Below are 22,396 nucleotides of genomic sequence, written 5' to 3' on the forward strand. Positions count from 1 at the left end.
AGTATTAAGAGAAGAGTGTCTGCCTGTGACTGTTCCTCTAGCACAAACTGATAAACAGATGCTGGCAATAACGGGGAAAAAATGTAATTACACCTATTTTTCTTTTTGCATGTTAACTGTGAAGAGTTCAGGTGTGACGTGACTGTTGATATTATTTGATGTAAACATGTGTAATATATTCTAAAATTAGCTCTGCCTCAAAAGCTATCTATTTTGAGTTCCTGATAGCATCTCTTGTTCTTGTCATACCTATGCCAGCGAACTAATAAAGGCCAGTTTTCTGTATGTGTTAACAATTTAGCCTTAAAACACAGCTCTCTGTGTGCTGTTGCTTTTGCTGTTGCAAAATGGTCAAATATTCATTTCACACTTCATTAAAGTAAACCTACTTGAAAGTAATTATTAGGACATTTTGATTTTAATTTGTATTGCTTGTTTTGATACATCTTGCTGCTCTGGAAGCTAGTTACACAGGTGGCTTAAAGCAATCTGGTTATATATTAGTTTTCATGGATATAGCTAGAAGGTAATCAAATTATAAATATGTTAATTTGCAAGCACCCCTTTTATCAAAATTTTAAAAAGTATTTTTTAAATGTTAGTGTCCTTGGCTTATGTACTGACACAGTTCATGGATGAAATGCAGCATTTTGTATGTTGAACATGCAGTGCGGTGTACTTCAAGCAGATGTCTAATACTCAAGGACACTCATGTGTGTTTAATCAGAAAGATACTATTTTAGTGTTAAAGAGCCTGTTTCAGTGGTTTTTCCTTGTTCTCATTAAATTGTATCTTAATGGAAGTATTCATATACTGGAATCTCTGCAGTAAGCTAAGCTGCTATCAAACTAGTGCAATGAGTGATTCTGATGTAATGAGTTGTCATGACAATGGATTCTAAGAATGGCTCCAGGTAAATAACCTTTTTAATGAGTAGAGGCAGAAGCAAGGCACAAGCTCACTGAATGCTGTGTTGGTTCTGTTTTAATCTCTTCTACATTTAACCTACTAACAGCACATATTTACTAATATTTGAACATGGTGCCATTACAATACTTCTGCATGTAATTTTTAAGCATTTAGCTCAATAAGAAATTTCTTTTAATGATTCATAAAGTTTTTTTTATTGGTGTCCACAGAGCTAGAATCTCTGTGACGCAAAAAGAGGGAAACCATGCTAACATAGTGCATGCATGTCTTGCTCATTTAAGAGTTTATTGACTGGAAAGAGTCAGCCAAGAGTTTTGTATCTTAAAAGCTGTTTTTTTTCCTTTTCTTTTTTTATGTGCGTTTGCTTTTTTTTATGGGGCTATAAAAGAAATCGTGTTCTAATGTGTCTGTATGTGTATTGACCCCTACAGCCCTCCTGTACACCAGAGAGATGCGAGTCTGCCCAGATCAGATGAAGAGGATGAGGTGGACAGAGATGGGGGGCAGGCGCCGAGGCAGATCAACTGCGAGGGCTCGCTGGCAGAGAGCTCGTCATAATCCACAGCCTGTCAACCTTGGTTTTTCAGTGACACCAATCGCACAACAGGGACACAGTTCTTTTCTGCTAACTTTATTACTCTTTCCCAGCCAACAAGAACAGAAATGAGGCACACAAAGAATGCTTTTTGTTGAGTAGGTTAGCTTGGGCATTTCATTATCCTCATTGTGGCACACCTAATAACATCATAAAATTATTTTGCTTAAATTATGCTTCTTTTAAGTATTATTTGAAAGAATATTAAAATGAAGGACTATCAGAAGAACCTTTGTGCTGCTGCTTTATTTATAAGAGCTGCTTTTCAGGCATATTTAAGCACCCCTCTGCACTTTTCTGACTTTACAGATAGCTCTGCCAAGAGGATTTAGATAAGCCTGCTTTGGTTTTGGACTTCTTCAAGAAGGTCTGACCAACTATTAAGATTATTCTTATCTTTTCCATTAATGTAGACTACTGCAGTGGGAGGAATTAACCTCTTTTTAATTAATTATCTCACTGCCCGTTTACATATGGCTCTTGTTGCAACTTGAGATATTCATAATTTTAAGAATGTGAGGTTAGCTAATTATTGCTGACAGGAAAAAAAAACAGACAAAACTAAAACCAAGCTGTTAGGGTTTTAAAGATGACCTATGTTGGAAATTCTGAGAAATGGAGTTAAGATTTCAATGTGCATTGATAGTTTAAATGGATATATACTATGTTGAATCAAATGCTTTAGATGCAACTTAGATAAAATTGAATAAAGCTACAAGTATTTTATTGAGATGAAGTTTGCTGTATTTTTGTGCTACTTGAAGTTCAAAGGGAATGCATTTTTTTGTTGCTAATATAGCTTCTTTAAATAATATCCCACAGGAGATTATTCCAGTTTTTGGATATATAATAAAATGAAGTCTGTTCTGATCTCTCCGTTGCTGATTTTACTACTTTAAAAGTGTACGATGAAGATGATCTTTAGAGCATTTTGGGCAAATTGGCTTAAGCAAATAATTCCATACCTTTTTGCTATTTCAGGGTGCCAAATATGACATGGATTATATTCTTATAAATAGTTAATGTTTGCATATGAGAAAAGTTTGGGTTGGGAATGTAAAAGCAGCCCTTAAAATCATATTCCTTTCTTTTATATTGAGGCTCTTTCTCAAAGCTGTCATTTTGAATGTAATTTAAAGGATCATTAGAGCCATATGTTAAAATATCAGCAGCAGGATTTGAAAGATTCTTCCTTGTGTTGGGCTTTTTTCATTCAAAGTACTGCCAAAATACCTTTAATTAAAACCACTCTGCTCATAAAATGTAATACTTGTATGTAATTTCAGATGCACAGAGGTATGAATTGATTTCTTATTGGCATTTTTTTTCTTTTCAGGCACATATGAAAATAACTGAATACTTCTTTATTTAACCTTGATAATGATATCCTTAGTGTGATGTAATGGATTTTAATGTATGGGCTTTCTGCTCATGCGAAGAAAAGCTTGAAGTGTCTGTCTTACTATTAGCATATTATTTTCTCAGTTTTCTTTTCTATGCTTCAGACATGAATATTAATGTGGAACACAGGAAACTTTGATGTCAGTTTTTCAGAATAGACTTGTTAAATGAAGAAGAAGAAGAAAAAAACCTCCAAGTTGGAGTAACTGACTTTACCAGATAATACTTCAAAACTTTGCACTTCATCGTATCTTTTTAAAAGGCTTGTCTATTTTCATTATTGAACAGATTGCCACATGTTATATGCGTGATCTCAGAGGGATTTTTTTTTTTTGGCAAATAAATTCTGCTGTTTACAAAAATCTGTGTTGGCTCACTGTAATTGCATAGAGGTATAATTTGGATTCACATTAGTTTGAAATTCACCACTATCAGAAAACAGTTTGAGAAATGGTTACAAAGCAAGGAGGACAGGTTTAGTTTAAGAAAAAAAAAATCTGATGTCTGATTAATTTTAGCTCATCTGCTGCATGGAAGTGTCTCATCATACCCATCCAGTTTTCCCAGGAGAGCACAGAGGAAACAAGCAATTCATAGAAATGATTAATTCCGAGTAGATGGGGAGGCAGACTGAATGTTGCTCACACTTAATTTGACTGCTGCACATCTACACAGTTCAAAACCAAGCCTTGGGCAAATTCAGGAAGATCAAAAACCTGAGTGCAAGCATAGTCTTCCTTCCACATCAATCTTTAATCTACATAGGCAAAGCTTACCTAGATTCAAAGGGATTGATGGGTTTTAGATTACCACCTTGGTTGACATTCACACACAGTGTGTTTTTGCTTTAAAGAATCCCCCTATTTATCCAACCAATCTGTAATCCTCGCTCCTATACACAACCTGTTCTGCTGCATCACTCTGTGCCAGGGAGCTTTTGCTGTAATTTCACTTCACTTGCGTGCACCCTCCGGATGGCTGCATGTTTCTGCTTAAAGGCTTTCCATTGAGTGACAGATTAAATTCTGCTCCCGATTTTACTTATTTTGGCTCTAACACTGTTTCACAAGCCACTGGAGCAGGAAGTCATTAGCTCAACAAAGCCAAGCAAGTCTGTGTTTACGGTGCCACCCTCCCTGTTATTTAAACAGAGCGGTTAGACCACAGACATTTGCTGCGCTGGAAGTCTAAAGCTGCACCTCCATGGACAACAGTGCCCCATACAATTATATAGCATGCCAGGCTTTTCATTTAGCTTATTAAGTAGAACATCTGAATATTTGTGTTTTCTAGTAACCTTTAAGCATCGCCTTGGATGAATTTCTCTCAAAAATATTCACGGTACCTTCTTGCCTTCCCCAGCAAGATTATGTGCCAGCATGGACAAAGATGCACCTTTTCAAAATGACAAAGCTGATGGAGAGCAGCCAGACACGGTCACAACCGACTCTTAAATAACACTGTGTGCCAGCATCGGCATAAGCAGCTGTGTTCTCAGAGTGTCTTCACATTTTGACCTTGGTTGGAGGCCATCCTGCCAGGCTGTAAGATATGTGGGGGTGCAGTTAGACGGGAGAACATATTTATCAGGCATCATCCTCAACTATTAGTGCTTCCAGTTTCCTGCTGTATGCCTGCTGTCAATAAAGCACTGATTGGAGGCACTGGGACATTGCCTGCAGGGACCAGGTGAGGAGGCTGCATTCATTTGCAATTCTAAGATGAAAAGAAGCAGCAGAGTGTGCTGCTTGGGCGCCTCTCTTTGTTTGCACATATCATTTCCACTCTAATGAACACGGCGCAGTAGTGGGGCCTCAAGGCTCAAAGGTAGGTGCAAACATTGTTTACATTTTGCATAGGTCTTCTGTGGGCCTGGGGGACCATTAAAGGATTTTTTCTTCCTGTGTGGGACTTACCAAAAAAAAAAAAAAAAAAGGCAATGGGGAATCTGTGATTTATTTTGTTTCATGCCCCTCTAATACCTAAGCACGGTTTAAACCCCCCAAACAAATTGTGGGAATCCTTGGAGTGTTAAAAAAAATGTCGCAGCGTCTACCACCAATTTCAATGTCGGATTTCTCCCTCTCTATCTCCACTCCACACTATGCAGGTGGCCAAAGCCTCCCACTGTGCTCAGAACTGTTCAGTGCTTAGTGTCTCTGCCAAAGGAGAGTTGCTACCCCTGCCACTGATGTATGTGTATGTGTGTGTCTGGGTGAGAGGGAAATGAAGTCTTAGGATGTAGTCTACAGCAGTCCACTACATTTAAGGGATTTGAAAATGCAAATGGTCATTTTCTCTCTCTCCACAGCATTTCTCTGTGGTAAAAATGTTAGCAGAGTGTGCTGCTTCACCAACGCTTTGTGCTCTCGGTTCTTCACAGTGATGGGATTTCCTTTGTTTCCTTTCACCTTCTGCTGCAATTATATTTTTTTAGTTCTGCAAGCCTCAGAGACAGATCCAGGGTTGTCCTTAAATCCAAGTGTTAGATGAACAAATACCCACATGGTCGTCTCTTATTTCTTATCTGACTGTGGTTTGCGCATTTTATTTTGCATGTCTTTCTAAAATGATTTGTATACGCAACACCTACTGTGAACTATTCATTTAATGAAAATCTGTTTCAATCATAAGGCACCAAATCACAGCCACAGTCGCCTCAAGGTGCCTTATATAGTAAGACCCAACAATAATAGAATTCAGTGAAAGTTGATAAAATCAAAACATATAAAAACTTAATCAAATACACTCCCCCTCTAATCCGAATCTCTATTTCATAGGTCATAGAGATTGACAGGCCAAACACATTATATGACTCCTGCTTTAATCTTAATGCTTCCTGGGTGTTTTAGAGGTCATCCACAGTCTGACCTCTAAAACTAAGCTTTTTATTTCATCATATCCTGAGTGGAGCAAGCATTTGAATATAATCTTATAAACCTTTTTTTATTTTATTTTAAAATCATGTGTTTGGTTTTGTGCAACGACGACATGCACACAGCAGTAATTTAAATGTCCTGAATCTCTTTCCTCATTTGCTCATTTCTATTGTGAAAAAGCAACTTGATCAACCATATTAATTGTGGCCAAACAGATGGGAGGGTTGACATGGGCGAGGATGGTGACAGAGATTTGCGTAGGAGGCTGCTGGTGTAGCTGTGCTGCTTTCTTACACTGATAAATGCAGTGATAGATTACTAAGTAGCCCTTGAACTCTCTGGAAGGGGCGTTCACTGCTGCCATTGGTGTACCTACAGGCTGTCAGTGTTAATGGGAGGGAGGTGTGAAACCACAATGCTAAATTCCAATTTCCCCATCTCTACATTTGTGAACAGGGGCCTGTTTCTAATAATCCCTACATTTTAGATCCCACTTCCACCCGTCGGGGGGTGTGGCATGTTGTTTCCTGAGAGCTGCTGCTACGCTTTCCCTTCATGGTCAACACATTGCACAGAAGCTCGTCCCCATCCTGAATACGCCTCAATTGACCATCACTAAATTTCTCTAAACACTGTCTTTGAAATCTCCTGCACTGCAAGAATATTTTTTTTCTTTTCCTCCATGAAAAACGTAAAACTATTTTATCTTTTGGAGTGCTGGGTTTTTTAACTACAAAGGAAATGTGAAAATACATTGTGTTGACTTTACCAGACACGTAAATATATTCTTCAGCTATGTCTTTGCGTGAGTCATTGCACTGAGAGATAAAATGTTCTCTACTTGGTGCCAGCACTTGACAGCTTGGTGGTCTTTACCACCAAACTCACGAGCACTGCAGCTATAAACTGATAGATAGCAGGAATTAACTATGCATCTAATTACAGACTTTATAAGCATAACTCAGTGAGCAGATGGAAGTCACTGGTGTGTTTGGAGTCACTTTATCCAAACCCCAGGAGAGTACACTGCATCATATCCAGAGGAACATATTCCTCTTCGAAGTGAGATTTATTTAAACTAATACAAAAGCCTTGGACTGGTACTGTGTCATTGAGGCTTGGCATGAGCAGAGAAAATGTGCACATCTTTGCTGGAGTGTATACAAGATCTAGTTGGTTGTCACAGCACATATGTATATCGCTGTTGCCAGGTGGTGGATACATCTTAACCCATCGTGAACTGTACAGTAAATGCTACAGTCACAATCAGCTATAAGTGGGCTAAATGTTTCTCACAAGGAACTTATATGCTCTGAAAAACAGAGTTAAATGACATTTTCCATTAGGTAAACAAGACTAACAGTCATTAAATAAAGGCGCTAATAAACTAAAATTAACTATTTGCACACTTTGCTTACCATGACTCGTGTTTCACATTTGCAATTACCTGTCAAATGTTTTAAAATGTAATTTTCTTTTTTAACTCTCAGGATGTCTGATGTTTGCACTGATATTTTTCAGAGCTTTGGCTTTTCATTTCTGCAGTAATTGAAAGGAGGAAACTTTCACTCAAACCCAATCCCTGAATCTGAAGACGTGATTTTATTTTCCATTTCATTATAACCCTGGAGAAACTGGGGTAGGCAATTTGTGGCCACAGCTGATTGGGAGATCTTAAACTGTTATTCAAAGATGAGAACCAATCAACATCCGCTGGTGAGGTATTTAATGGAGATAAGGTTCTGAATAGAAATTGGAAAATGCATAAAGTGGCAAAGTGGTGCCTGGAACATATCCTGAGATTGACAGGCAGACATTGAATGAGTCGGGCAGGATACTAATGTCTGTCCTGTCATTTGGCCTTCCCTTTTAGCAGGCTCCATCTCACTGTCCGTGTGGGACTAAGTCTGAGTGACAAGCCACTGACATTTACAATCTCTGGGCCTCAAAGTGTGGGCAAGCATGCCCGTGCTGAAATGTGATCACACTGGATGGTCAGAGTCATTAGTGAATCATGTTATGGCCCCGCATAGACTGCTATTACGCCCCTCCCCAGTTGATGGTGTTTTTTCTCTAAACTCTAATGCAGCTTTTGGTGTTTAATTATATTACTTTTAGTACAAGGTCATCACAGAGCACTACCTTTGGGTGAGATAAAGATTAAATAAAATACAAAAGGACACTTGAATATTTCATGATTGGCTGTTAGCTGTTCACAAGTTCAAATAAATAATTTAATGATGTAATGAAAACATGGCACTGACATAACTAAACTCAAAGATATTCTCAGAATATCTACCTATTACATTTAGCACTCATAAAACCTTAGAGACGCAGTGGTGAAAGGGAACCATACTGTGCCTAAGCTACATTTTTTAAGCATTTCGGTTGTGTGAGAATATTGTCCTTGTGTCTCTGTGCAGTAGCTAAGTAATGACAAAGTCAGCAATGTTGCTAGGAGACTTAATGTCCAGACAAATGGTAGACTAATAGTCACTGAATTATTCAGTATCAGCACAGGAGGTGAGGCAGTTAAGAAAAGTTATATCAGTGTGGAAGGTCTATTTTCTTCCTGAGACCTTTGCAAACGTACAAATGGACTTCATCACTGGAACTTCAGGTGGATCCGTTTATGTATATTTCCTCACCTTCATCCTCTGCAGTGCTCATACAGGGGCGTGCAAAGTGAAGTACCTCTCTCGCTCTCTCTCTTTTTCTGCAAGCCACTGCTCAAGCTATACTGTACAGTATGGATCCGTCCCATTCCAGTAGCACAAATTAATCTACACCAGCTGTCCACCTGAAACAGACCCCGTATGTACAGTACAAGGACACCTTCATTTATTTCACTTCTTCCTGCCAGGGGAAATCTACGAACGTGATTCAGAGCTCCTGTGCCGTTGTTCTGGCTAAACAATACATTTCAATGAGATGCAAGCTCTCGGCAACAATGTGAATATAAATCAGTAAATCGTTGCACACCTCCTTTTGAGTCTTAGGCAGGTAATGTGTGTGTGTGTGTGGTTTAGATTGCATTGGTTGTGAGGCAGTGCTTGTAGCTGTTTCTATAACTAGAACTAAAAGGAAATTGCTTGTAGCATTTTTCAGCAAAATACCAAATTACACACGGGTTGAAAAATATAGCTTATGGGTTTCTTTGAAGTTCAGATGTAATAAGGTTCAGGCAGTTTCTGGTGAAGGTGAAAGGACAGCATATTTCCCAGACAGACAGAACCAGGTGGTATAGCATTCAGCATGGCATGCTATAAACACAGCAAAATCACATGATTGTCGCCCTATGCTGTGCATGTGCATACTCAAAAACAGCAGCCCTGGGATTCAGTCATTTCTAAACACAATATATGTAACTATTTTTTTAAATGACTGTGTGCAATAAAAGACCAAAATACATTAACTGTTGTATAATGATACATTTATGAAGTATTTTAATCCAGCACTCAATGTTGCATCATTTGAAGGACTTTCTTTGCAAGATCCTTTGACTAACTAAATCCTACGTTTATTCTCGCAGTCTATTGTGCACTCACAGACTATTTTACACTTTACTGACACCAGCCTGGACCTTCTGCTTTTTTTCAGAACTGCCTTAATTTTTCATGGCATAGATTCAACGAGGCGCTCGAAACATTGCTCAGAAATTTTTGCTCCGCACTGATAGCACATGATAGCATCGCACAGTTGCTGCAGATTTGGCTGCTGAATATCCATGATGTGAATCTCCTATTCCACCACATCCCAAAAGTGCTCTATTGGATTGAGATCTGGTGACTGTGGAGGCCATTTGAGTTCAAGATGATCTGAGCTTTGTGACATGGTTTGTTATCCTGTTAGAAGCAGACATCACAAGATGAGCACACTGTGGTCATAAAGGGATGCAAATGGCCACCAACAATACTCGGGAAGGCTGCAGTATTTAAACAATGCTCAGCTGGTATGAAGGGACCCAGAGTTTGCCAAGAAAATATCCTGCCATCATTACAACACCATCAGCAGCCAGAACCATTGATATAAGGCAGGTTGGATCCATGTTTTCATGTTGTTTTATCTTTTTCTGAAAATTCTCTGCATACCCTAGAAAAGTTTGTGCAGGAAAATCCCAGTAGATGAGCAACCTCTGAAAGAGTTAGACCAAGGTGAACATGTGTTCTTAATAAAGTGGGTGGTGAGTGCAGAAGGAAGCTTTGGCATCATATGTGGTGCAAAGGTTATTTCGATTTTCTTTTTCAATGAATGGGTTATTTTTTTTAACTATAAGGCAGTTTCTTTTCACAATGCATTTTGAAATCTTTCCACTGCATAGCATTGGGAACAAATACTTACATTTAGTGTTCTCTGCTACACTGTGTTTAATATGGACTGCAGCTTAGGAAAAGATTTTGTCTTTCCTTGAACTTTTTACAGGGTTGTGTTGTGTTTACACTCTGTTTACATCTCTGTTTTTGTTCACAGCTTGTTGGCCTTTGTACTTGTTAAATAACTAAAAATTACTTCACAACATATTAATGTAATTTCTTCAAAGAAAAACAAAACCCAAAACCTTGAACACCTTCAGTCTTGGTGTAGGAAAACCAGGATTTCAATGTAATGCTGTATCAGAATCTGCTTTTACTCTTGAACACATTTCCATTCATCCAGAAATACTCCAGTTCCTGCAGAACCAGGCTGCACTTCTGTTACCACTGCCAGATTCCTCCTGATTGCACCATAAAAAGACAATTTGCAATGCTGGGCTCAGTCTGCACACTGTGCCAATGGATCATTGCTAGGGATGCTATTCACTATTCAGCTAGGTTTTCCCTCCTTTTCTCACAACTGCAATACCAATATGTTTGCATCTGATAGAGAGAAAATATATACCACCCCTTGTGTGTAAACGTATTATATAAGACACACCAATATCACCAGGTTTATGCAGTTTGCATTCTATTTTAATATCAAGCTCCTCTGCTGTTACATAGAATGTAATAATTGAATACAAATAATCTAAATGAAATATTTGTGATAATATTTTACCTCCTGATTTACCCTCCATCCTGTGTCTAGTCTGTGAGACTCATATAGTGTATATTTAGAGTCCTCTGTCACCATCTCTTCCCTTAAGGGCAGATGGCTGAAGCAAATCTCAAAGTGGCCGCTTCGCATCGAACAGTTCGGGTGATGGATGGCCTCCTGTGTGATGTATAGCTGTTACTTTCTTCCCCACAGGCCTCCATGGGTTGAATTTGGTCAAGTGACCTCTGCTTCCTGTGTATCCTAGCTCATCCCTGGAGTCCCAGTCTGCGGCCTGGGTGTAAATATGATCCATGGGGCTACATGGCAGACGATGAGCGATGTACCTTATTGTCTTCAGGACAGAAATCAGATGCTCTTAGGTTTCTTCCAGCCCTCTTCACAATGCGGCATACTCACTTGGCAGAGCTGGAGTTTATTCTCTCTCTATATACATTTTTTCAGTTGTTTGTGGTGATTACTAAGTGTCCAGCATTATTAGTACGGTAATAGATAAAGATGTATCTCCTCAGTAATTACATGAAATTTTATTGAAATTCCAGTGTAATTATAGTCACCTACAAATACGTAAAGATAGATACACTGGAATAGAGCAGTAACAATTGAGGGTTTTTAAAGAAATAACTAAAGGTCCTTATTATGGCGTGGCTTTACATCTCTATTTATTGTTCATATGGTCATGTGCATGATGGATGTTCTATTATTCAGTTGCCTGTTTATTTATATTTTGATATTTTAGATCGCCGTTTAAAGGGCAGCACGGTGGCAAGGTGCACTGTTGCCGCACAGCAAGAAGGTCCTGAGTTCAATTCCACCATCAGGCCGGGTTCTTTCTGTGTGGAGTTTGCATGTTCTCCCCATGTTTGCGTGGGTTCTCTCCGGGTACTTCGGCTTCCTCCCACCGTCCAAAGACATGCAGCTTGTGGGGATAGGTTAATTGGATAATCCAAATTGCCACTAGGTGTGAATGTGCGAGGGTGTACCCCGCCTCTCGCCCCATGACAGCTGGGATAGGCTCCAGTGCCCCCCCGCGACCCTGAAAAGGATAAGCGGAAAGCGAATGGATGGATGTTTAAAGGCAGCTTTCAAAATGAGTGTATTTTTTAAAAATCGGCTTGATTTAAATAAACAACGACTCGGTATACTCCACTCCATGATATGGCCCACGCTCATAATCAGAGATGGGCAGTAGCGCTACTGTAATCTGATTACTTTCTTCAAGTAACGAGTAAAGTAAGGGATTACTATTGCAAAAACGGTAATTAGATTACCGTTACTTTCCCGTAGGAACACTGCGTTACTGCGTTACTAAAACCGTGATTTTTTTGCGAGAATGTCTCATGACAGTGACGTAAGTGAGTGCGACGTTGGTGACAACAGCTGTGTGCAGATCAACAATGGATCATATATCGAGTGCAGGAGAGAGTATGAGCATGCAGCGTTTAAAGCGTGGAAGTTACTGACCTTACTTTGAGTTTGATTCCATAAAAAGTGACAAAAACATTAGCGTCCATCGTGCGTGGGAAGAAAACTTCTTTTTACACCGAAAAAACCCCCTAAACAAGCTCCAAGTGCGCTACGATGTAATGGGAAATTCACAGAGAAACTCGTGGATTCTTCCACTGACCGCTGCGCCACACCTGCACCAGAGCACACCTCCGCCTACCCCACTCCTGCTTTACAGGTGAAAATAGAGCAACAGGACCGCTAGTCTGTGACTTTATTTTCTGCTGTGTTTTACTTGCATCTATTTGAAAGAGTGAGTGTAAACACAAAAAAATTATTTTATTTTATGTGCTGGAATGTGCAGAAAATAGGTTTAAATGTTAAACTAATTTCTTCAAGTCAGAGAATGGTGCATATAATTTAATTTTTGTCTGATGCATGAAGTTAAAAGATTAAAATGGATAAAACAAGTTAAAAAAAAAGAGACTTTTCCATTTGATTACATTTTGTATGATGGATTATGCAGAAAAAGTAGAATTGGGCTGAAAGATCTATCGCTTTATCACCTATTCAGGTTGTAAATCGTGTTTTTAAAAAGTAACTAAGTAACTAAGTAATTAATTACTTTTGAAAATAAGTAATCAGTAAAGTAAGGGGATTACTTTTTTGGGGAAGTAATCAGTAATTAGTTACTTTTTTCAAGTAACTTGACCAACACTGCTCATAATGTACTGTAAGATGGGGAATTATTTTTTAGTTTTTCCATCAAATTAACATGAAATGACAAACTACTTAAAATGACCTTTAAGTATGTGTAGGGAAATATAAATACTTTAAAATTCAATTTAATTACTGGGGAATTACACATTTAGAAGCAGGCCATATTATAAATTACAACCATTATATTTCATAAAATATTTGTACATTTTGCATGAATAATAAAAACATTTTTGACCTAACCATGTCTCTTCTATGAGGACGTTAAACTTAAAAACAAAAAACCATACTCAAGCTTTTGTCTAAACCCTTGTTGCTCATACCAGCGCCAGACTCAAATATGTAAATCTCAGCATGACAACAAGTAATTTGAAACATTTTGCCATTACAGTGCCTGCCACACCACTGCAGCACATACCACACCACCACATAATGGGTCACTGAACTTCCATAACAGAGAGAACTGCCAGGCGCTGACACAATACATTTTCCCCCGCTAAAGCTACTCTGGTAAATACACACACTGAGAAATTAGATTTGGCAGGTCATTCAACTCTCCCTCTGGGGATCTGCAACTTTGCAACTGCTGTGTTGTTTTTTTTCCAGCTCAAAATAAACAGTTCACCTCAAATGCTGATGTGAGGCGTTTCACGAATTTGACCATTTACCTTAACCTCTTCCGATCGTTTAAGGCAACAATGAGAACTAAAGACAAAATCTCATCCGGTTATCACAAACATGTAAGTGTAGAATTACAGCTAAAATCTTGAACTTGTGATTATTTTTGGAGGTTCACAGAAACACAAAAATTGGCATGAAAAATGTACAAATTTCTTAGAGAATTAACATCTTGAAAGGTGTTGTGTGTTTTTTTTTCTAACCACACCACTCAGGCCAAAATATATAAAAAAAACTTTTTATGATGCCACTCCGATTGAACAATGAAAAAGCAGGAAAAATTGCTCTTTGGTGTTAAAGCTGAATTTTTTGTTCAGATAAGTTAATGCTAGATGAGGCACTGCTTTTCTCCTCCTACTGCTTAAGTGCATTTCACGGCATTTTCTGCACACCCCCCAACTTTGTCCAGAGCTGGTAGCACTGCTGGAGGATAAAGTCCTGCCCACGGCTCTTCCAGCTTATTCATGTATGTCCACTTCAGCTCCCTTGGCAACAGTGAAGGAAAGTACCACGCCGTTCAACACATGCTGCTTTTAATGCTGAGGTGCTTCTTTCTTGCAAAATGACAGAGCTATGATTCATTAATGCTGCCACTGAGATTAGAGTAGTCCTATTTTTCATCTATCATTGGAAGCATTTTAGCATCTGTCTTCAATTTCTTCTTTTAGCCTTTTAGCTCATTGGCTAACCAAAATATGATACACCAGACAATAAGTACAGTTGCAAGCACACTTACTGGCCAAATAAACTGACATCATTTTCGTAAAATAATTCCAATAACTGTCATTATAAGTACTTTCATGGTTTTGATTTTCATTATCATTGCTTCTTCACTTCTGCTAAATTCTTTAAAAGCACTTCACTAAACATGAAGGTCAGCTTTGGTAAAAAGGAATAGTGCTTAATCTGTAAAAGCATATTTGTAATGTGCTGTGTAGCTCTGCAAGGACATTTTCAAAACATGAAAAAAACAGACTCAGTGTTTTCATCAGGGTTTGCACATACAATCCACCAAATGCAGGTGTGTATTATAAAGAAATAATAAAACAGCTGTATGAATTCTAAAATTGCAGTTTAAATGTTATATGCTATTAATGTGGATCTTTTGTATGTGGATGCTATCAGTACTTTCAATTCTTTCAAGTGAACTATAACATTTTTCTTTGTATGAACATAATATTCAGTGTACAGCTTCCCTCCAGTCTTTTTACCAAAGGAACCTGACTTAGAGGTGACCTCTATTTTCTTTTCTGAGTAACAAAGGAAAGCCAGTATAAAACGCACTATTTAAGTATTAACAGGATATAGCTGGTAATAACGATGTTGAATTGTTTTGCTTTGACTTTGTCAAGTGAAACCCTTGGTGTAAGGGTTGTGCACACAAGATCAGCTGAGAATAATTTAAAACTTGAGAATGGATGGAGGTTGGGAGCCTTTCACCTTCCAACCCTTTCGTCTAATCTCCAAAATAACAGCAGACACGTGTGCGGAATGAAAGCCAGTGCAGATCTGTGAATTTCTGGGTCTGTAACTTGCTTATTTAGTTCTTTTGGCAGATGGTGACCAGAGTTGAAATAAGGGATATTTAAAAAAAAAAGGATTTAGAATAGCAAACTTTATAAATTTTATGTAATAATATGTATATGTATGTATATTTTATGTAAAATACACTGTGGCTTCTAATTTGGCACAAATAGAATGTTTGCTTTTTTGAGAATGGTCTCACACACACACACACACACACACACACACACACACACACACACACACACACACACACACACACACACACACACAAAAGACATTGTGATTTGTGTATCAACTACAAGGCAACCTGCTGCTGCCCCCAAATTACTCTGTGGCAGGTGTAAAAAATTGCCCTGTGAGAGCACTACACACAGGTTGATTGCACACCTGCTTGGCTATTTTACAGGTGCCGTTCGTGCTAGCGAAGACTGCGGCTCCCTCCCGAGGCCCCCCCACACCCACCCAGTTTCACGCCAATAAGTCCTGCGCCTGCCAGCATGACAGAAACCTCATCATGCTAATCCAAATGCTAACTGAATCAGCCATAGAACTGCATTGCTTCCTTGCTGTTTTGCTGCACTGACAAGGTTCTAGCTATCATTTTGCCTTGCCTGAAATGAAGAGAATAATTAAAGCAGTTGGGTAAAATATTGAGTTTGTACTTTTCCACAGAGATATAAATATTTCTGTAACATCAATGAGAACACAAATAGCTGCTGCTGCAACAGCAATTTGCTTATTCAGTGTCTTTTTTTTCTGAATCTCAGTAGTATCATTTTATGTTGATGCAATGCACACCTGACCACACAAATGTTTTGTGAAGTAGAGGCAAAGCCTAGAAGTTTTTTCAAAAAATAATATCAAGTCCTGGACTTACTAGAAACACTCTCCCTATCCTTTATCTATCATCAAACAGAGTACCTAAATCTCAATTACACCATCCAACAAAAAATCATGCCATAATATAAACTATGCTGCAAAGCACAGGTTTCTTGAAAATGTATGAACCTTGTAAAAGGCACAGTTATTGATGTGTATAATTTACAAACACGTGAACATTTGCTTCTGGTTGCTTTTGCCTGCTCTGAATATATTAATAAACAAAAACAACAACTACAAGAGTGCAGCTAAATCTGAAGTCTTAAAAAAACCCAGAATTGAAGACTGATGACAAACTAAAAGCACAATCATCATATTTCAAACACAATTATGCATTCAATGCAACGATGTGCAATAATGCTGTTTCCAAATACGACATTTTTGTGTTAATATATTTTGTTTGAAGAACATATGGTTGTAAGGATTTCAATATTTGGGGCAACTGGTGTGTGACAGGTGTCCGGTGATGCTGGGACTCTTTGGGATGCAGGCCAGCGGGTTGGCAGCCCATGCTGGTGGACAGAATCAGTCGGGCATGCAGTCAGAGGTGGAGGTGAGCCCTCAGCAGTGGGCAATCTGGACATTGAAGGGCAGGATGCAGAACACCGAAAACCAGACTAGTGGGACACTGGACATGTATCAACAGATAGGGCCGACAGATGCTCTTATTGTGCAGGAGATCTCACAGAAATGACTAACTTAGGCTATGGGAGGAGGCTAGTAAAGAAGGTTGTCCACAGGCTGGTGGTCAACTGAAAAATCAACCCAATGAGCAAAAGACCAATTCAGAAAAGAACTGCTAAACCGAAGGTTGAAGACACATCGACTGATATGTGCACTATCCAATTCAGGGGAGCCATTAGTCGACTCAGACCCAGAAACAGAGCAGACACTGGCACATGCCGGGATAGAACCAGGGAGAATTATGGGGATAATTCTTCTCAGTGCCTTCTCTGGGATTAGAGAAGACACTGACAATTTACTGACAGTCTTTGTCTCTATCTTAAATTTATACTTAGAAAAAGGGAGAAAGGTCTGCTGGCTCACGAACAGTCTGAGAAACATGAGAAGCTTACTGCGTTTTAATAACAGGGAATTTTTCAGCTGACTCAGATTCTGGTGCGGGACGAATATCAGCCTACTTGGTTTTGCAGGAGAGCTGCAGAAAAAGGAAAAGTCATTCATGTTCCAACTGTGACAGGGGTGTGGAGTTCCTTGTCCTAAGTTGAGAGGCGGTGAATCCAGGAAAGGCTGCCAGCTTCTCCTGGGGAAAGCAATCGCTATGAAGTTCTCAGCCATGAATGGAATGTCTGGGCTTGGGCCCAAACAAACTGTTTTCGCTGTCAGAAATTATACAGATAATATCCACAGAGCCTTGGATATCCAAGAGTAATCTCTCAAGACTGAAGCACACCTCTTTATGCTCCTCCAGAAGACGTCTGCTGTCAGCTAGGTCAATTTTATGGTTCTTTCTGCTTTTTGTTTTTTAAAGTGTAGTTCAAATGTAGCCACAATGGAGGCAAGTGGGCAGGATGCAAAGGAAGAGCTAGAGAATAGAAATTCTAATGCAACTACGAGAAATTAGAGGAGGCACAAGGGAGACAGGTCAAGGAAGTATTCAGGATACTGGCAGAAACTGACAAAGACAAGCGGGCTAACAAGGAGCATGTGAAACTAATATAAGCTAATATAAACAAGCTAATGCAACTACAAAACCCTGGGGCACATCTTAATTACAATTTCAGCAGCGTTTATTTTTGGATATGGAATTCTTAAACATCGCTCATATTAATGCTGCTCTCAAGTTTGCACACAGGTCAATGCACCCCCACCCTTCTCTGATGAACGACTAAGGGTAATGTATAATGCATCAGACTAGCTGTGCTCTGCTTGGGGCTTTGCTATTGTCTCATGTGTCCATGCTGGAAGCATGCTAGAAGTTGCTATCAGGAGCTGTTGCTAATAAATATATGTGTAATGACTTGAAAGAAATAATTCCCAAGTACACAAGACATGAACTATGAAAAAGGTATTCATGATTTTATAGTTGATGCTTAGGATGCTAATATAGTAACAGCTTTGATGCTTTTGTTCGTGGATATAGTACACATACTTGGAAAATCAGGGCAAAAATATGTTCACTATTTAAAAAGATAAAACTGTAGTACTGCTACTGTCTCTTTTCCTATAAGCTCCATCTGTGCGTGTGCTGTGCAGTATTTGCTGTAGGCATTTGATGTGGACCCTAGTCCATATAAAATGATACTCCCACCATCATGGATATATCTAGTGTCTCCACACCAGCACATGCCTCTCCATCACAGTGCTCTGAGAGTTTCATCTCTAGACACTGTTTTGTAAAAGAGATGGTGGCTTGAGAGGCAGAGGCTGGTGAAATAATTGAGCAACTATGGCCAGAGGCTCTGAATTGTTAGCTAGCTGAGTAAGGCTGCTTTGCTAGACTAGTTTACAGACCCCTGGGCAGCCAGTTCATGTAAACAGAATATTTATTTAATCATCTTCTTGGCAAGTGGGACTGTTCCAACTCGAGTAAATGCTGCACGTGGGTTTATTACTCTCTCCACTTGCGGAGCTAGGCTTCCGATTGGTGTAAATCTTTCCCTGTTTATTGATTGGTTGGTATATTGATTTGAAGGAGCATGTCTGTGGAAGATTCTGTTGTTAGCTTGTTGATGAAAACATTTTTTGCCACTCAGCTATTCAACATAGATGAGCAATTTTGTGTTCTTTCTGAATACTGGGGGAAAAAATTACATTGTTTGTGTGCGCCTGTCTGCCTGGTCCTATCTTGTGACAGCACATGTCTTGCCCCATGTTGTGAGTGCTCCCACTGAGCCGTAATAACACACCTCGGTGCTGTCTGAAATATTCATAGCCAGGTAAGCCCATCACTCTGAGTCACTCACATGGATTATTATCACCCCCCCTTCTGCTCTCAACCTAGGTCACTTTATTCCACCTGCCTTTTGCTGCATCCCACTCACCTCTCAGCTTCTGGCTGCACCATGCATAGCCACCCAGTGTTAAGCCTTGAGCTCAAAATGCCACTGTCCCACTCTTTATTGATTTTTTTTTTCTAGTTGAATTTCTGACAGGGTTAGCGGCAGTCTTTGAAACTCCTGATACGTGTTTGCAGAACATATGAATTGCATTTTCGTCATTTTCATCTTCATCAGTGCAGCTTTGAGCACCATGGATGGCAGCACTGTCTTTTTGGAAGAGACCTCCCTGATCAGGAACGAAAGGTGACCACTGTGAACACTTTTGTTAACAAAAGATAATTAGTCATAATTGCTTCCCTCTCTGCTTAGCTAAACTTTCACTTGCTGTTTGCTGGTAGGTTCAGGCACCAATGCAAATCAGTCAGAGTGTAGTTTGGGTTAAAACAACACAAGTTACATGAGTGACTTGTCTCTCAATTCCCACCACATAGGTGGAAACCTTGTATCTCTGAGACACCAACAACTTTGACTAAATGGTGGTAACTGATGCACCAGGAATCACTGAGCAGAAATGATAATGTATGGGAAGAAAACAATAACATTCAGCAATTATTGATAAACATATGACATAGTACTCTAAATTCAGAATACTTCTAAATTTTAATAAAACTAAGGTTATTTTATTTGACCCTAAAAAAAACACTGTTAGAAATCTTGGAGTCATTTTTGTGCAGGATCTCTCTCTCTCTCTCTCTCTCTCACACACACACACACACACACACACACACACACACACACACACACACACACACACACACACACACACACACACACACACACGTACACTGCACACATTAAACAAACATGTAGCAGTGCATTCATTCATGTGATCAGTATTGCTAAAATTAGAAAAGTCCTGTCACGGCGATGCTGAAAAAAAGGAGTTCATGCATTTATTATTTGGAGGCTAGAGTACTGTAATTCTTATTATCAGGCTGTTCTAAAAGCTCCCTGAAAAGCCCTCAGTTGATCTAAAATGCCACAGTGAGAGTACAAACAGGGATGAGAGAGAGATCGTATTTCTGCCACATTGGCTTCTCTTCATTGGCTCCCTGTTAAATCTACAATTGAATTGAATTGGAAATCCTCCACCTCTCATACAAAGTCTTAAATAATCATGCCCCATCATATCTTAAAGACTTTTTGGCATAATACTATCTTTCTTTTCCCTCAGGCTTACTCGTGGTTGCTAGAGTTACTAAAAGTAGAATGGGAGGCAGAGCCCTCAGCTCAAGACCCCTCGCCTGTGGAACCAGGCAGACAGAAAGACACCCTTCTTTACTTTGAAGCTTAGGCAGAAACTTTTCTTTCTGATAAATTTTATAGTTGGGGCTGAATTAGGTGACCCTGAACCATCCCTTAGTCATGCTGCTACAGGCTGTGGCTGCTGGGGAACTTCGTGATGCACTGAGCATTTCTTCTTCTCTCACTCTTTTCACTCCCAGTGTGTTTATATGCCACTACTGCATGTCATTAACATTTGTATTCTCTCTCCCATACTGTGTGTTTTGTCTTTGTCTCCCTGTGCTCTCCTTTTTTCTTTTCTCTTTACCCTCACCTCCAACCAGTTGTGGCAGATGGCTGGCCCTCCATGAGACCGCCACAGGTTTCTTCCTAAAAAGACAGCAAAATGTTGCTTTGAGCAAGATTTGCAGCTATCTGATTGGTGGGGATTTCTCTTTAAAATTGTAGGATCTATACCTTGCAATATAAAGCTCAATGAGACAACTGTTGTAGTGATTTGTTGCTACGTAAAGAGAATTAAATTAAAAATGAAAGTAAATGTGGGCTCTCCACAATGTAATTATATCTTATCAGATATAATACAGAACGCTATATATAGATTTTTATCTAATAATTCATTTTTAAATAAGTTAATGATAGAGTCAACTTAATATAAGAAATAGTTAACATTATTCGTAATTTGTATTAATTTTTATAGTCATTGTCATTGAACATATTACTAATATGACAGTCTTAACATATATAGAACATATCCCAGTTGTAATCATGTGTTTTGTTTGTTATTTGCATCATGCAGTTTAGTGTAATAGAAGTTTATTTCTGTGACAATATCTGTGACACCAGTAGAACATAAATGAAGCTTATGAGTAAGTTCAATAAGGAAGATCTGTAATCACTCATCTACCTGCTTTCCTGGCTGTTCGGTTGCTTTTCTGTTTACATGTCTACTGCTTTCCCATGTTGTCAGTCTCAATATTGACATCATTACTCTAGTCCAATCATCTTCTCGCCCGTCTTCTTTGAGTCTATGGGTCATCGGAGTGTAATCGCCAAATGCATTAATCTCTCTATCTCAATTCGTTCTATTGTTTCAGGTGATCCCGCCTTGTTGAACTGACAGCATGCAAAAATATTTAGCTTGTTGCAAATCAAAATCACGATTCAAACAAATATCATTACTTTTTGACACTGTTTTTTTGTGCATTATTTACTTCAAGCCTCCTGAAAAATCCTCCATTTCTGTAGATATAGATATCCTTTGTTTTTAGTAGTCAAGTCCATGTTTCGAGGCAGGATTATAAATTATGTGCATAAGGGTTAGCATTTTTCATTATTGTTTTTTTCTTATTATTATTAATAATAATAATGATAATTATATATGATTTCATATCAATCTATATATATCTATACCTCTCTCTCTATCTATCTATCTATCTATCTATCTATCTATCTATCTATCTATCTATCTATCTATCTATCTATCTATCTATCTATCTATCTATCTCTAGATATATATAGGTCTATATAGATATATATATCTCTATATATATCTAGTTAGTTATTTTAATAATTATTATTTTGGTTCTGTTAATATTTTAATTGTTTGATTTTGGATCAATTCGATCTTGAATAGCAGTCATTTGTTTCAAGCTTCTAGCAAACTGAATTATGTTTCTAATATATCTCAGCAAAACAAAAAAGCAGGTGTCCAGGCAAGTTTTTAAGTTGCTGGCTCCTTAAAACCTCTAAAATTAATGAATATCTATTTTTTCTGCAGCTATGACACATACGATATATTATATACTTAACTGCAAGTGCTGGGGCCTACATCGGTTTTAATGTGCCCAAGAAGCCTATATTAACAGATGCTGGCAGTGGAAACAGTGGGAAGCAAGAGTAAAGATCAGAAAAGAAAAACAACCAAAGAAATGTCTTGGCTTCTTTGAGAACAGGTGAAGGCAAACATAGATAGACTCCTAATGAATAAATCTGGCCAAAGCCCCTTAAGGTCAGGGCTACATATTTCCTGCTATACCTGCATAAG

The 22,396-nt window shown here is 38.7% G+C and overlaps 1 protein-coding gene across 2 annotated transcripts in view; it reads left to right on the plus strand.

Moving 5' to 3' along the window:
* LOC146623884 (unconventional myosin-XVIIIa-like) overlaps window positions 1-1,426 on the plus strand; it is a 50,115-nt gene extending 48,689 nt beyond the window's left edge. For both annotated transcript variants that reach the window (XM_085364365.1, XM_085364366.1), the window contains one exon: window positions 1,363-1,426. The gene's annotated coding sequence lies outside the window, so the exon portion shown is untranslated. The remainder of the gene's footprint in view (window positions 1-1,362) is intronic.
* Window positions 1,427-22,396: the final 20,970 nt, after the last annotated feature.

Source organism: Diplotaxodon limnothrissa, linkage group LG10, assembly GCF_057381915.1.
Source record: "Diplotaxodon limnothrissa isolate DT_005_m linkage group LG10, D_limnothrissa_male_GT1.1, whole genome shotgun sequence".
Taxonomy (NCBI): domain Eukaryota; kingdom Metazoa; phylum Chordata; class Actinopteri; order Cichliformes; family Cichlidae; genus Diplotaxodon; species Diplotaxodon limnothrissa.